Here is a 14,715-nt window from a genome sequence, read left to right on the forward strand (position 1 = left end):
TCATAGTAAGTTTTTAGTGTGAGATTTATGGGCATGTTTGCATTTATAATATGTCAAAAGTTCCTCAAATCACAACAATAGTCAGTTAAGGAATAATTTAGTGGTGAGATATGAAAAAAACAAAATGTAAACCTAAGAGCTTTGGTGCAGGAGTTCAAGTCTTGTAAAGCCAAAATGAACGTCATTGATTCTTTCCTGTATTGCCCATTACTGCTGCCAATGTTTATGTTCCATGCTGCAGTCTAGATGGAAGAGTTGCATGTTTTTAGTTAAGGTAGCTGAGAATGCTATAAATTGTGCACAAAACTTCATTACAAGTGGACCTTGAATGTCTGTAGGTTTTGTCTGTGAAGGTGAAGGAGGAAATACTGTTTGCCATTTCATGGTGAAGGTGATGTCCTCCTGGAGCTGACATGGAGGTGTTACAAAAGACAGCCCAGACCTCATGCTAAACAAGCCAAGATGTTTGGTACTGGACTGGGTAGAGTTCCTGAATTTTGCTCTCTCCTGGTCGCAGGTTTCAGCCAAACTCTTTTGCTTATCACGACCCTGTCCAACCATGGATGGAAACCAGGATGCACTGATGTTGCAATCCTTCACTCTGGCACTTTGCAGTTGTGCAAAACCCATCCCCTCCTGATCACTGCTGGATTTTAGCCCTAAGTTTGAAAGACTTTTCTAAAAGAAACCCTGAGATTTCAACCCATGTTCACAAACCTTCTTCCTTTTCAGTGGATTGTTCCCTCCTGCACGCCAGCATGGTCTTCCCTTCCTGCAGCACTGAGATACACTGTGCTTCCCTCTGATGGACACCCATCCCATTCTACTGACAGCACACAAGCTCTTCCCCAGCACTGGTGGGCGTTTTGTGAGAGAAAGCCCTCTGATTAAAATGTTATCAGGAAAACAAACCACATAATCAACTTCTGCAAAAGCTGGTCCATCACAAGCAGAAAATATAGCGGATCTCTTGAAACATAGCACAGCATCCTGAGAATGAGTGTGTGCATGTCTGAAGCGGGGGCATTAGGGAAGATCGGATGTGAGGTTGGGCACAAACTTTTGTAATCAGGTACTCATCAGGCTCCAGATCTAGCTCCATTTTCTGCTCAGTGTTTAACAAATCAAGGAAGAAATTCCCCTGCCTGGGGTAAGAGATAAATCTTCTACCCTGGACAAAGGGTAGATCTCCTTGTCAGTGCAATGATTTATTGTGGCCTTATAGTCAGACTCTCTGACTGCATGTGGCCATAGGTGATTTGTTCCTCTCAATACTCTCTGCTCAGTAATGGGGACCACTGTGGGCTCACTGCCATCTCTATGGGGACAAGGTTTGGGTGGCTGTATCTCTGCACAGGTCAGTGCTGCAGGTGGCTCAACTAGAATGTTTTTGGTGGTGAAAGGGTTTGCTGTGCCTGAGAGTTTGGTCCCCAAGCCAGATGCCTCCTCTAAAGCCATAGCAGACATGAGCTGGAAACATTGAAGAGGTCTCAGACAGGTCCATGGGGAAGACACAGACTAAACCTATAGGTAAGAGGGCTGAGTGAGAATCATACTTTGATTTTCCTTCCACTGCTGGTTTGTGCAGGCACAGGCTGCAGAGAAGCAAGTGCACCTTGACTTGCCAATAGTGAAGAAGCAAAACCCCATCCTGTTGGTCATCCCAGCCATTTATCCCTGCAGGTAAAAGCTAATTTCTTAATTCAATTTAGGTTTAGCCTCCATTCACTGGCCTTTCAGCCTTGCCCTATTCTCTAACAGGAAGGTGCCCAGAGCCCCTCAAAACAAGACCTCTCTCTTTTCTTTATGATACACTGAAAAGGTTATGTTTCCCAAGCATTTCCCCATCAGCTATTGTCCTCCAAACCTTGAGCCACTGTGATGCCTTTGTTCCCTCTGCAGCTGAAACCCCTAGCCTGGAGCTGGATATTGTCCTGTTCATGCCCAAGGCCAAACACTAAGATAAATCACCTCCTTGGACATCACTGACACACCCAAGCTCTCCACTGCTGCTAGGCTCTTCAGGGCTAATCCAAAAAGGGGTACCAAGGTTTCAGGGGCAAATATTGAAGGGAGACTTTCTTTTCCATCAATGGGTATCTAAAGGAGTTCAGACACTGACGTTTCCACATGCTATCTTCTCAGCTCAGTATGATGAGGGAATTGCTGGGTGTGCAAACAGCCAGATGTGGCATGAGTTTCTACTGCTGCCACTAAAAGTTTGCATCTTCTTAAACTGGCACGGCTTTTCTGTAACATGCATAAATTGCCTAGTACCTAAGCTACCTAAAATGTATTTCAGAGTGCTTGGCACAGCAGAGCCCTGATCTCTATTGGAACTGCTACTGGGGAAAATCATGAGAATATGTAATATCATATCATATCATATCATATCGTATCATATCGTATCATTTAGAATTAAGTTGTTGTTTGGATATAATTCCATATGTGGATTTATATTACATTATATTATGTTATATTACATTATGTTATGTTATATTACATTACATTATATTATTTTTTTTAGACCCCCCCAAATAAAACAAAAAACATGGGGAATGGTATTTATCTGTATTTTACATAGCCCTTTTAAAGCACAGATCTTGGCAAGGCAAATTCACATTTCATGCAAAACCTGTCCGAAGCATGTTGCTTTGTGCAGAAACCTCTAGCCCCAGCACTGCCCTGTCCCTTTCTTCTTTACAAACATACAAAGGGATAATAAAACGGCTAAGAAGCAAAAGCAGTAAAATTTCGTGCCCTGAGGGAGAAAATGGCATATATTGCCCTGAGCCTTTAGCTGAGGCCAAAATATACAGGGAGAGACTTGGGAACTATTTTCTTTCCCTGTGCAATATTTTACCTCTATTGCCCTCAGAACCAGTCAATATTTGTATAATATATATATAAAAATAACCTTAGATAGATGGATAAAAACCAAGTAAAATTCACCTCAGAAAGTCTTTTATTCCAACTGGAAAATTGCCCTGCAAATGTACTCAACACAATACCCACTACTTCACTTGAAAGTGACAGTTGCAGCTGTTAACGCCGCTACATTATCTCATCTTAGGAGACAAATTTCAGGCTATATTTCACTGTAGCCTGGTAATGTATATATGCCCTAAAGACTGCTCTAGCTAGATCTGTCTTGCTTTATAGATTTCAGATACGGATGTATACTTCCCAGGGTTTTTCCCTTCCCCCTTGTTAGTTAGGGAGTGCAGGAGGTTAATAAAACATCACAGTGTTTCTGTCATCATGCCGATTTTGGCAGAGGGACAAGAAGCAGAAGGACAAGAGTCCACCAGCATCCTGTTCCAGATACATGCTTACAAAGATGGAGGAGGGAAGAAGGTCAGCTTCTTGGTGCCTGGAAGCCATCCTTTGCAGCATTCACCTATGCTCATTCATACCATGGGCACAGAGGTGAGGGAGAAGGTGGCAGAGATTTGCTCATGCCCCCTTTCCCATGCCCCAAGCGTGATGGCTGATTGCTCCAGCTCATGCATGGTTCCTGGTGGGATTTCCAGAGCTGTATCTCCTTGCTAACCTCACATCCTTTTGCAGATATGAACTGAGGGTTATTCTGAGGAATTCTGGGGTTATCAGGAAGAAGAATATGCAAGTAGGGGGAAAAAAAATCATCTATTAGGATTTGAAATAGTCTCATGAGTCTCTCCATTATTTGAAACACTTAGGATCACTTGACAAAGCCCTAGAGAATATACAGAGAGCTAGACAGGGAGCTTTGATGGATTTTTTAAACTATCTAATGCGCCTTTTCCAACTCTATCTACAAAAAAATGACTAATCATTTGCTGTTCTTCATTACTATGATTATAAAAGTGTCCTGAAAGCGCCCTGCACTCCTGCACGCGAGATGCTGTCTATTCATCCCCAGCTGAACATGGGCTGCTGCTTTTTGCCATTAATTTTCAAAGCAAACATCTGTGCCGTGCGCTGCAATGCCTGAACAGCATCTTATCCAAGGAGAGCCAGTGTTTCTGCACATGGTAATGCCAGCACTGGGTAATGCTGAACCCCTCCATGGGGAGCTGAGGGGGGAACGTGTGGTTGGCATCACTTCCCAGCTCCAAGGCAATTGTCTTGGAGGAGCCCTGGAAGCTTTCTGTGCTGCAGCTGGGGCAATAACTCCCTCCCGTGGATCTGGGCTAACATGGATAACAAAGGCTGGCTGGCTCTGGCCAGGAGCTCCCTTCTTTATACAAATATAGAATTTGCTCCCGTGATTTTGTAAAGGTTTTGGAAAGGGGTGCAGTGGAAAGATGTCATTCTTGCTAGAGGGAAGTGCCTCATCTTAATGAGTTTTCAACCCATGACTACAGCACGTGCCCACCAGCATGGGTTTGTAGTGCCAGAAGTCACCATCACCTGGAGATGGAGAAGACCAGTAATTATTGAGGAGCTGCGAAACCCCTGTGAGAGCCCAGGGCAGCTCCCACAGAGAGGATGAACTAAGGAAGGCCAAAGCTGGTGGGAAACTGTAGTCACACACCTTCTGCTCAATTAGGTGAACGGGGAAAAGTTTACGGGTGACTCTGAGAGAAATTGAAGAGAGAAAAAAACCCAAGCAAGCACTTTTATCTGGCTAATTTTCTTTCCCCGAATTAGTTGTTTGAATGGAGAAACCCGCTGGAGCAAGAAGTGAGAAAAGCCTTGGACGGAGTGGCTGCGCCTCCCAGGCCCTGAAATTTAAGATCTTTATAAATGATCTGTTAAAACTATAGTGACGATAAGCTTATGAATCATGATCTATATTAATCAGGGCTGCTGATACGGAAAGATTAATTGAAACGTGCAGTTCTACACAAATGATAAAGTGGTAACAATTTAATATCAGACAAGGAGAGTGAAGAAATTACACTCCAAGCTTCATGCATCATTACTATGGATATTAATATTTTACACAGCGCAACAGCATCGGGAATCATAATGAAAATCCATAACTAGTGCACAGACATGATTAAATACAACAGTCTTTAGGTGCTGTTTGGTGACGGGGGCTTAGCCATATTTCACTCCTGCTGCCGGTGATTCGAGTGATAGAGTCTAGACGTGGGTGATTAAAAAGTGTTCCTCCTAAAGGCTGTTAACCTTTTACTACTGAAATGAATTTCTTTGATTTTTAAATTATGCCGCTCACTCTGTGTTGGCTTTTTTTTTCTCTCCAAATCAAAACCTTGTCCAGAATATCAATAGAGTGGGTTCCCCAGGTAGTTGACAAAGCAGAAGTAAAGCACCATGAAGCAGACATGGAGGGGTATTTAAGAGTGGGAAGGAGAACGGGGGATAAAGGGGGGGAGAAAACAGGTTAAAAAAACAGGTTTTCAGTGCTCATCATTATAGCAGTGCATATATTAGATGCAATACCCAGTGCTGCGGTGGGCCATAAAGGTTTTATCCGCGGGAGTGTGGAATGGGCGCATTACTCACAAGTGGCAACAGTGCCAGTGAGTTATGCACCTCATTTCCAACCCACACCAATAAAAACTTTATGCTGCACCATGCCGTGACGTCTTTGCTCGATGTGGGATTCATCAGCTCTAATGGTGGCTGGATCAGGCCCTTGAGTGAAATGCAGCATGCGGAGGAAAGTGAGCCCTGACTCAGCACTGCGAAAAACACCTTTTTTTGAGAAAACACTTGGGCACCTGTTTAAATCCCCATGCTCAGAGCTTGAAGAAATGACATCTTTGCTACCTGGCCTTTCTGGAGAGGTGAAAAGGGCCCAAGCCAGCCTGTGTGTTGTTTCAGCTGCTAAAAAAGTGACAGATTTTAAGTCCAATCACTCGTGGTCTTGCCATCTTGGACTACACTGGTGATGGTTAGAGATGTCAGAGTTAGAGTGACATGGTTAGAGTGTCAGAAAGAGCATGCTCCTTGCTCTGCAGCTGTGTGGGATGCCAGTACCTGAAACGCTGCAGTTTCCATGGCTGTTGGTGCTGGGAGGGGGACCTGGGAGAGGAAGCCCAACATGTGGAAGAGGGTTTGGAGATGCTATGTTACTTAATCTAGTTTAGGTGGCATCTGTCTAAAATCAACTGTAAATCTGTCTTATGACAGACCACGAGACCTGTAACAGTGCCATAAAATCTAAGTGCACACAAATTGCCAGCTTGTACCATTGGAAGTTTGACTTCTTATGGGTAGAATAGCAGTGACCAGCTAGCAGCGATCACACCATAATCCAATAATTCATGTGCCAATGAACATCTGATACCTATTAAGTCAAAATATATCCTTGTACTTTGTAGAAACAAAATGTTTTACATTCCCTACAGATCTTGCTTGAGTGCTGGTAGCTCCAGTCTCAGATACTGTGTCAAAGCCTAGAGGTCACAGCCCTCAAACCTTGGATGTTGTTTAGCCCGTTTCTTAAAGCTCTGCTGGTGGCTGTGAGTGACTCACTGATATTCTGCATGTTCAAACAAACAAAACCAAAACAAATGAAAGAAAAAAAAAGAAAAGAAAAAAATAGGAAAAAGAAGGGGAAAAAGAGGAACTTTAGAGCTTTCACAGCTGGGGAAATATCTATCCAGCTCTCCAACTGTGGTATAGACTTTTGTGGGTCCAGTGCTGCCTGTGCTGTGGTAACTTAGAGCCCCAAAGCTGTGTTTTTTTAGGAGACAGGAGAAACTAGAAGTTAGGATTTCCCAGAGAGTGGGAAAGTCTCTTCTTGGTAAAAAACCCAAAAAAGCACCTGCGAGTATGGCCAGAATTTGAAAGTCCTTTCCTCTTTGGCTTTTATGACAAGCAACACAGTCACTCTGGAAGAGTGCAAACATCTAGAACCAAGTAAGACAATAATCTCTGGGAAATATGCAGGCATGAATCAAAGGTTTCTGGGGATACTTAATCTCTGTTGTAATGTCTTGAAAGAGAAATGGAAAAGTCTGGGATGTAGAAAAACTTTTGTTGGTCAAGGTCTTGGGTTTTAGCTTTCATTTGTTGATAAATTTCAGTAGACAGTGCCCAAGACATGTACTTGCACCTGAAGCAACTGCGAAGAGCGTGTTACACATTAGGATCCATAAATAACGTGGGTACAAAGTTCTTTCCTGAAGCAGAAGGACAACAGGAGATGCTTTGGTTGAGAAAGTTGGGACTGTTCAGCCTGGAGAAGAGAAGGCTGCATGGAGACCTCATAGCAGCCTTCCAGTGTCTGAAGGGAGCATATAGGGATGCTGGGGATGGACTCTTCATTAGGAACTGTAGTGATAGGAAAAGGGGTAATGGGTTAAAACTTAAACATGGGAAGTTTAGATTGGATATAAGGAGGAAATTCTTTCCTGTTAGGGTGGTGAGGCACTGGAATGGGTTGCCCAAGGAGGTTGTGAATGCTTCATCCCTGGCAGTGTTCAAGGCCAGGTTGGACAAGTCCTTGGGTGATATGGTTTAGAGCGAGGTGTCCCTGCCCATGGCAGGGGGGTTGGAACTTGATGATCTTAAGGTCCTTTCCAACCCTAACTATTCTATGATTCTATGATTCTGTGATTCTATGATTGTGGTCAAATACCAAGGTGATGGCCATAGCACATGTCCCAGGCTAGAGGACATAAGACAACAGACAAAGACATGGCATGGGGGTAAGGGTAGTGGGGAGGATTACAAAGCCTTGGTGCTTCCCTTGTCACTTGAATGAGGGATCCTTTGGATGCACCTCATTTGTCCCTCTCTTTCGAGAGGTTTGAAAACATGAGGCTAGAAGAGCAGCTCATAATCAGGGACATTAATTAATAGATGAATGGCAGAAAGGCATGAGTGTTGCCTCACAAGTGAAAAGTAAATCCCAGCCAAGGATAAAAACGACAAAACTGTAGTAATTTCTACTCTGTTACCCTTGAGATTTGGCTCCAGATTCAAAGAATAGGCAGGCAAAGAGGGAGGCTTGGGAGGAGGCGGGTTGGGGGGGAGGAGTTGGCTCATATTCTGCTGTGACCCAATTCCATACAAAGCATCCTGTAACAAAACATGTCTCTATCTACAAAGTACAAGTAATCTTTGTTTTCAGTACAATACTTATCTGCATTTAGACCGACGATGGCAGTGCTTGGCTTATTTTCATGGATCCAGTTATCCTTTTTATCCCTGTGAGCATGTGTGTCTGTCTGTGTCTCCTCCTCTCCATCCTCCTTGCTGTCTCTTGTGCCTGTGCTAATAAAGCAGTACTCATAGGGTGCTGTTAGACATCAGCAGAGGTAGAAATACTGAAGGTCAGTGCCAACCAGGGACTTTCAGGCTGCCAAATTGTTTGGTGCTTTGGAAAAGTGAGAGGTTGGGATCTAGTCTTTACAGCACATAACCACATTCTGAGAAGCCCTTGGGTGCCAGCAGAGAAAGGGAAATGTTAGTACATGGGGCACCACTCTTTGACCTGGGAGGTGCTTGTGCTGCCAGAGCTGCTTCCAGTCTGCTGTGTGAGCCTCTGCATCACCTCCAAGCCTTTACACATCCATCCTTGCTGACAGCTTTTGACAGTGATTGGCTTCTTCTGTTTGTCTCAACTACCTCCCAGCAAGGTAGCCTTGTCTTGATAGGGATATTTCCAGGCACTACTATAGAGCAAAGACCATACTAAAAAGTGTATGAGAGTCCAGGGCCCCAGACCTGCACAACCAGAGTCACAGAGAATAGTCTGACCCCAGATCTGACTGTTCAAGTCATGCTGGCTTCTCCAGTTCTGCTAAAGGGTGACAGTAAGTCAGTAAATCCTATCATGGTGTCCCTGTGCTTCCAGTCATGCAGCAGGTCATACCTGGAGTGTTCTCATCTCTTAAACTCGTATTAGTGAGTTTAAGAGAAGAGTTTTTTCTTTTCAGGTCACAAAAGAAATGGGTTTCCCATCCAGAAGATGCACCATAATTCAAGAAACCAGCGGGCTAACAGCCTTCATGCATGTAGCAAAGAGGAGTCATTTCCCACTAGAGAGCCAACACCGGAAAGTTCCCTGGTTTTGGTAGTACCACAAGTGAGACTGGAGAAATGTAAAACTCTCTCAAAGCTTTAAAAAGCTGTGAATCATGGCAAAACTATGTGAATGCTTGAATGCAGAGCGGGGACCAAGATGTGGAAAGTAGTTGTGTCCTACCCCAGGTCACCCAGTAGCACAACGGAAATCAGCTGTTAAGTGGGATTTTCATGGGCATCCAGAAGTGACGACAACAAGGCTCATCAGATGTCTTGAAACTGTAACCTATGAGAGAGGATTGGAGGGTGTACCACAGTTTAATCTAAAGTATATGCTGATCTAAGGACCTTAGAGGTATCTCGGTGGCTGTCTGAAGGCTGGCCCAGGTCTGTAATATTGACTCCCCTTTATTCTTTAAATCCTTGCCTTGATTTTAATCCTTATCCCCTACTTTCTTGCTTTAATATTTTCTTTGTTCAGCTGCTACTGAATTCCAGTTTTGTTTCTTACATTTAATCCTTGGTTTTCATCTGAATCCGGCCCTAGAGAGTATCTATATTTTTAATAAGAATAAAACCAAATACAGAATGTAATACATGTAATTCTATAATAATCATGTGTTTTACAGGCAGTTGACAAATTTGCTCAGCTGGAAGTAAATATGCTCATCTCCCTCCATTCCTGCCGACAATCTCCTCTGTTTATTTGGTAATCAGTGCAACCTCCTCCCCAGAGAGCTACCTGAATTGGTGCTGATAGGCAGATGACTCCCTTGTTCTAGTTTTCCCATGTACTTATGTATTTCCACCTGGTGATTCTTCATCCCTAGATATCCCTTGGAATGACTGCCAGCTTTTGGAAAAGGATCTCTAGGTTCTTCTTTGCTTAGTTTGCCCCATCATGGAAATAACAACGTTTTAAAACCTCTGCTCATGCCTGGATAGGCACAGAAGTGGTGTATAGAGTTAAGGTTGAATATGATTTTCAGCTTAAACTTCTTCTTTACAAAGGAATATGCTTACTGGAAATAGACTGGTATGTTCAGTGCATTGTGGTGGTGCAGTGTGGGATTTCTGGTCATATTTCAGGGCCTCATTTGGGCAGTTCCAGCCTGCTGCTGCTGTTTCTGTATCAGGGTGATCTTTCAATTTTGCAGTCTTAATGGACATTACAACTGACGACATTCTCTTTTTTAGGTAAAACTCATGCTCTTTAAATGCTGTGTTTTATCGTGCGTATACATATTTTTCACTTTACAACATGGTTCTCAAAATAAAAACATTTCTGGCTGTGAGCTGGGTGGACAGAACTGGGGGAACATTCCTGGGCAAATAATTCAACCTGGGTGTCAGGTAAACAGTGAGCAAAAAGTTGGCAATGCATCCTTTATAATCCATTAAATCACACAAAATAGCAAAGCAGAGCTGATTCTGGTGGGCAAAAGGTGAAGAAATTAATTAAAACACTCAACAGATGCAAAAGAGCTGAAAAGAAGAATTCAAATGAAGAAAGTTTACATGAAAGTTGCCGGGGCAGGAACTTTTTTTTTTAGTTTAAATCTTTGATTTTCATGTATTTTGACTTGCGACAAAAAAACCCCACTGGAAACATATTTCAGTCACCTGTAACTAAGAGGGGAGCCTGAGTCGGGGCTGTGAGGTGACCAACAGCTAGCAGGGAAGAAGGAGAAGGGTGAGAGGAGACCTTCCCCAAATGCGGCTCTGAGGAGCCAGGATGAATAACAGCAGACCCCATGCTCAGCACAGGGCAGGCAGAAAGGTGGTTGTAGACCACGAAAACATGATCCTGCAGGAAAAGCTTACCTGGAAAAGAAACAGGTGGGATGAGGAGAACAATAAGGTCATTCCGTCATTCCTCCTATTCATTTCTTCTCTGGACAGTCTTCTGCTAGCTGAGATGTTGCTGAAAAGATAAAGGCAATAAATTGTTCTTCATGTCTGCTGGGGATAGGAAGAGAAGTAACAGTCCTAAACTGCAGCACGGAAGATTTAAGTCGAATGCTCAGAAAAACACGTTGGTGCTAAGGATAGAGAAGCACTAGAATAAATTTCCTGTGAAGGTGGCCAGTATGGGATGTTTTTAGGAAAGGGTTAAATGAACATTTCTTAAGGATGCCTTAGATCTGCATGTTCCTGTCCTAGGCAAGGGAAAGGGATTAAATACTATCTGATGTCCCTCCCAGCCCTGAGTCTGCACCTCCAAAGCCTTTTGTTCTGACATCAGAGCAAGCCCTGGTCAGACAGAGCCATGGCAGGACAGGAGCTGGTGGTAGAGGTGGCCTTTCAGTTCCCTTAGAAAAGGGGAAATGCAAAGGCTACTCAAGTGGAACAGAAAGCCACCGGACACAGCCTTGTGCTGTGTTTTCCCAGGGCCTCCAGAAAGACAGACAACGGCCACCAAGACCAAGATTGAGGCCACCAGGACTGCTCACTCATCTGCTGTGGAGATGAGTTCCTGTAGTTGCTACTCTTCACTAGAAGAGGGCGTCAAGAAGATGTCTGGGAATGAAGAAAGGAATTTCCAAAGGCCAGAGCCCTCTTCCATCCATAGATTTCACCACCAAAAAAAACCCCAGGAAAGAGCCTGAGCTATGCTCCACTCAAACCCAATGGTGGATTTCATTTCTCTGTCTCCAGTAAGTTGCTCAGACATGTTTCAATGCAGGGACAAAGAGCTGTGGCTACAGCTTCTAAAAATTCAGGAGGTATTTAGCTATTGAATGGTGACAAGCTTTAGCATCTTTGCGCATGAGAGGGACAGAGGCATGCAAGAAGTTCTGTGTCGCCTCTGCACACCGCACAGGGGTTAGCGGATTGGGACTTTTAGCAGTGCCCTGGGATGCTGGGAATAAAAGAGATGGGCCACTTTTCCAAGGGGACAGAGAAAAAGAGAGAGAAGGAGGCAGGGGAAGGAGGGGCCGGGGAGAAAACGGGAGAGAGAAAGAGAGAGAGTGCAGGGAGGAGGGGAAATGAAAGGATATTATTTTTTTTGTATCTGTCATTTCCCTGCTATCTCCCATATGACTTCTTAATCCATCAGAATGCTGGGAAGATAATGTTTTGGGCGAAATAACATGAGAGAGAGGATAGACTCCCAAGGACCAATATCTTTATTGCTCGGAGGATAAACGGATTATGTCAGCCATTTTCTGTTGCTGACAGCTTTTCTTATTAACCGATTTTATTTTTTAATCTTCCAGGGAAGAAATATGGTTTTATGTCACAATAAAACGCCGGTCACATCTAATTCTGCCCTCAAACAAACAGATTTCTGAAAGCCTTGCAGAGAAATTTGAAATAACTTTAAAGAGGGGGTTTTTGGATAAAGTCTTTATCCAGAGGCTTGTTCAACCGCAGTGTAAAAGGTTTAGAGAGAGTGAGAGAGGGAGTGAGAGAGAGAGAGAGGAAGGGAGGGAGAGGGAGAGAAAAGTCCCTCACAGTTGTTTTTTGCTGGTTGATCCCTATTAAAAGAAACTCTTCATTGTGGTGTACTCAAGGAAATACAGCTCAGACGTAAGAGTCACATGAATGTTAACAAATATGGCTATTTGTGTGGCTTATGCGCTGCGCTGGGCTTAGAGATGTTGTGTGTGACACTCAGAGAATGAAGGAAGCAATCATTAGCATCCCAGCAACCTGCTTAGCCGCCCGCTTTCATACTCCCCCTTTTGATCTGACACTTTTTTCCCCTCAGTTTTGCCGGGATTACCGTGGAGGATGCTAATAAAGTATCATACACGTTGTAGGCAGAGCGATAAGAAAGTCTGCTCTGCTGAAACTTCAGAGTTGCAAGCCAAGCAGCCTTTGTACTTGTTGCTGGGTTTCCAGTGGATACCTGAAAACTGGGGGGGGGTTGCTTGATCCCCTTTTACCTCCCTCCTCCCCAGAAAAAAATACCCTCTGCTTATGATCCTGCATAGTTCATGTTCATCTCCTACAGGGATTTAGAGCAGGCTCCATGAATCTGATCATATCCCAGTTGCTCATGGACAATTTCTTTTCTCCACTGACTAAGGGAAATGGAGGGGAGCCAAGCCTCATGCCCAAATTTACTTCCATTCCCTGGGCATGGGCTGCTGCTCTGCCTTTCCCTGTTTTCTTTTTTTATTTTTGTTAGGAAACAAACACACCTTCTGCTCCTTGGAAATACTGGGTTCACACAGCAAGAGTTTTTAATAGTCTTAATGTACACTGAAGAAATGAACTTGTCTGTCTCTCAGAACCCTATTTTGGGCACACTGCTAATCCTAAAACTCCAGCTACCATCACAAGAGGAGTGCTCACAAGGAACTAAAACTCAGCAGTATCTTTTCTTGTCCTGTTATCAATTTTTCTGGGTTTTTTTTGACTGCAAGTTCCCTCTGTGCTGGGTCCTATACAAAGAAGTCTTGGCAGGCTCGCCCCCTTCTAAAGAGCTTACAGCCCAAACAAAAACCAAAGGCATTAATAGCTTTTGTTTTCACATTGACATGCCAAGGCACCAAAAAATAAATGCCCTGCCGTGACTAGCAGGGGTTTTCCCAGCACAGGGGTGCCAGTGTGCTGTAACGGAATGGTGCACCTTGTACTAGCAGATCATTGTGCATGGGTGACCCGTGCCAGGTTTGCAGGCTCACCACTGCTGTCCCAAAGGGAATCACTAGCCATGGTTCAGCTGGCCACTGGCACAGATTTGCTGGCACCATCTCCTGTGCGCTGGCTGCATCCCTAGCATCCTCACCCTGCATTTCATCTGCAAGCCCAGCCTCCCTCTCTGTCCAAAATACTGGTTGATCAAACCCAAGAAAGCAGCAAAGTGGAGTGACTGCTTTGCCCAAACAGCCAGCAGTGCAGAGCTCCTGCACTCCATCCTCCGGACCTGATGGGTGATGAGGATAAGACCAGCCACAGTGCAGACCATGTTGCTCAAAAAGCATGAAACCAAAGCCACCTACTCCGGCCTATGACCTTCTGAAGTAGATGTAATATCTCACTCTGTGGTCTCTTCTCTGAAGTGAATGTATGATTAAGCACTTTAGTAATTAGTGAAACACATCAACATTTAGGCTGATGAGGAAACCAAGATGAGGATTCGCATCATGCTGGGATGGATGTCAGGAGCTGGTCCCCACAGACCTATCTTTGGGTATGTTACCTTACTTCCTGCTGTGGGTACAGGGTCAGCTCTGTCCCAGTGCTGCAAATGGCTCAGCCAGCTCAGCTTCTTGCTGGGGATGTCACTTTCCCCTTCACCTGCAGAGGGTTCATTTTCCTCTCTTGGATTTTAGGATGGATTATCCCTAAGTGAAGTGGAAATTTAACCTGTCCCTAGAAAATTATGTATTTTTTTTCTGTTCCATAGGTGCAGAGCAGACAGCACAAAAAATACACTCATTTTTTCAGGAGTGATGAACTGAAATCCATCTCTCCTTTCCCTGCTGTTTTTATTCTGAATACCTCCAGCGTAGCTGCTCTTCTCTCTAAATTAATCCATTCCATCCTCCATCCTCACTTCTGATTAGAGCCATGAGTAACATCTAATATTCTTATCACCTATCTCCAACCCTCCTAATGCTATAGAATTTCAAGAAGAAAACCACTCCTGCAAACAAAGTGGCACATATCTGACATGTATCAAGGCATTACCAACCTGGAGACGGGTGCAATCCATGCCATGCTGTCTGCAGTGCACCAACTTTCACAGCATCTCAGAGAAGATAAGGTCACCCCAAGGGTCCTCAAGTGGAAAGTCCAGCCAGTGCCTGACCAGGTCCTCAGCAATGT

This window comes from Neopsephotus bourkii, unplaced genomic scaffold (assembly GCF_033783945.1).
Source record: "Neopsephotus bourkii isolate Nb327-2 ecotype Australia unplaced genomic scaffold, CSIRO-AGI_Nbou_v1 NB_739, whole genome shotgun sequence".
In the NCBI taxonomy this organism is placed as follows: Eukaryota; Metazoa; Chordata; class Aves; order Psittaciformes; family Psittacidae; genus Neopsephotus; species Neopsephotus bourkii.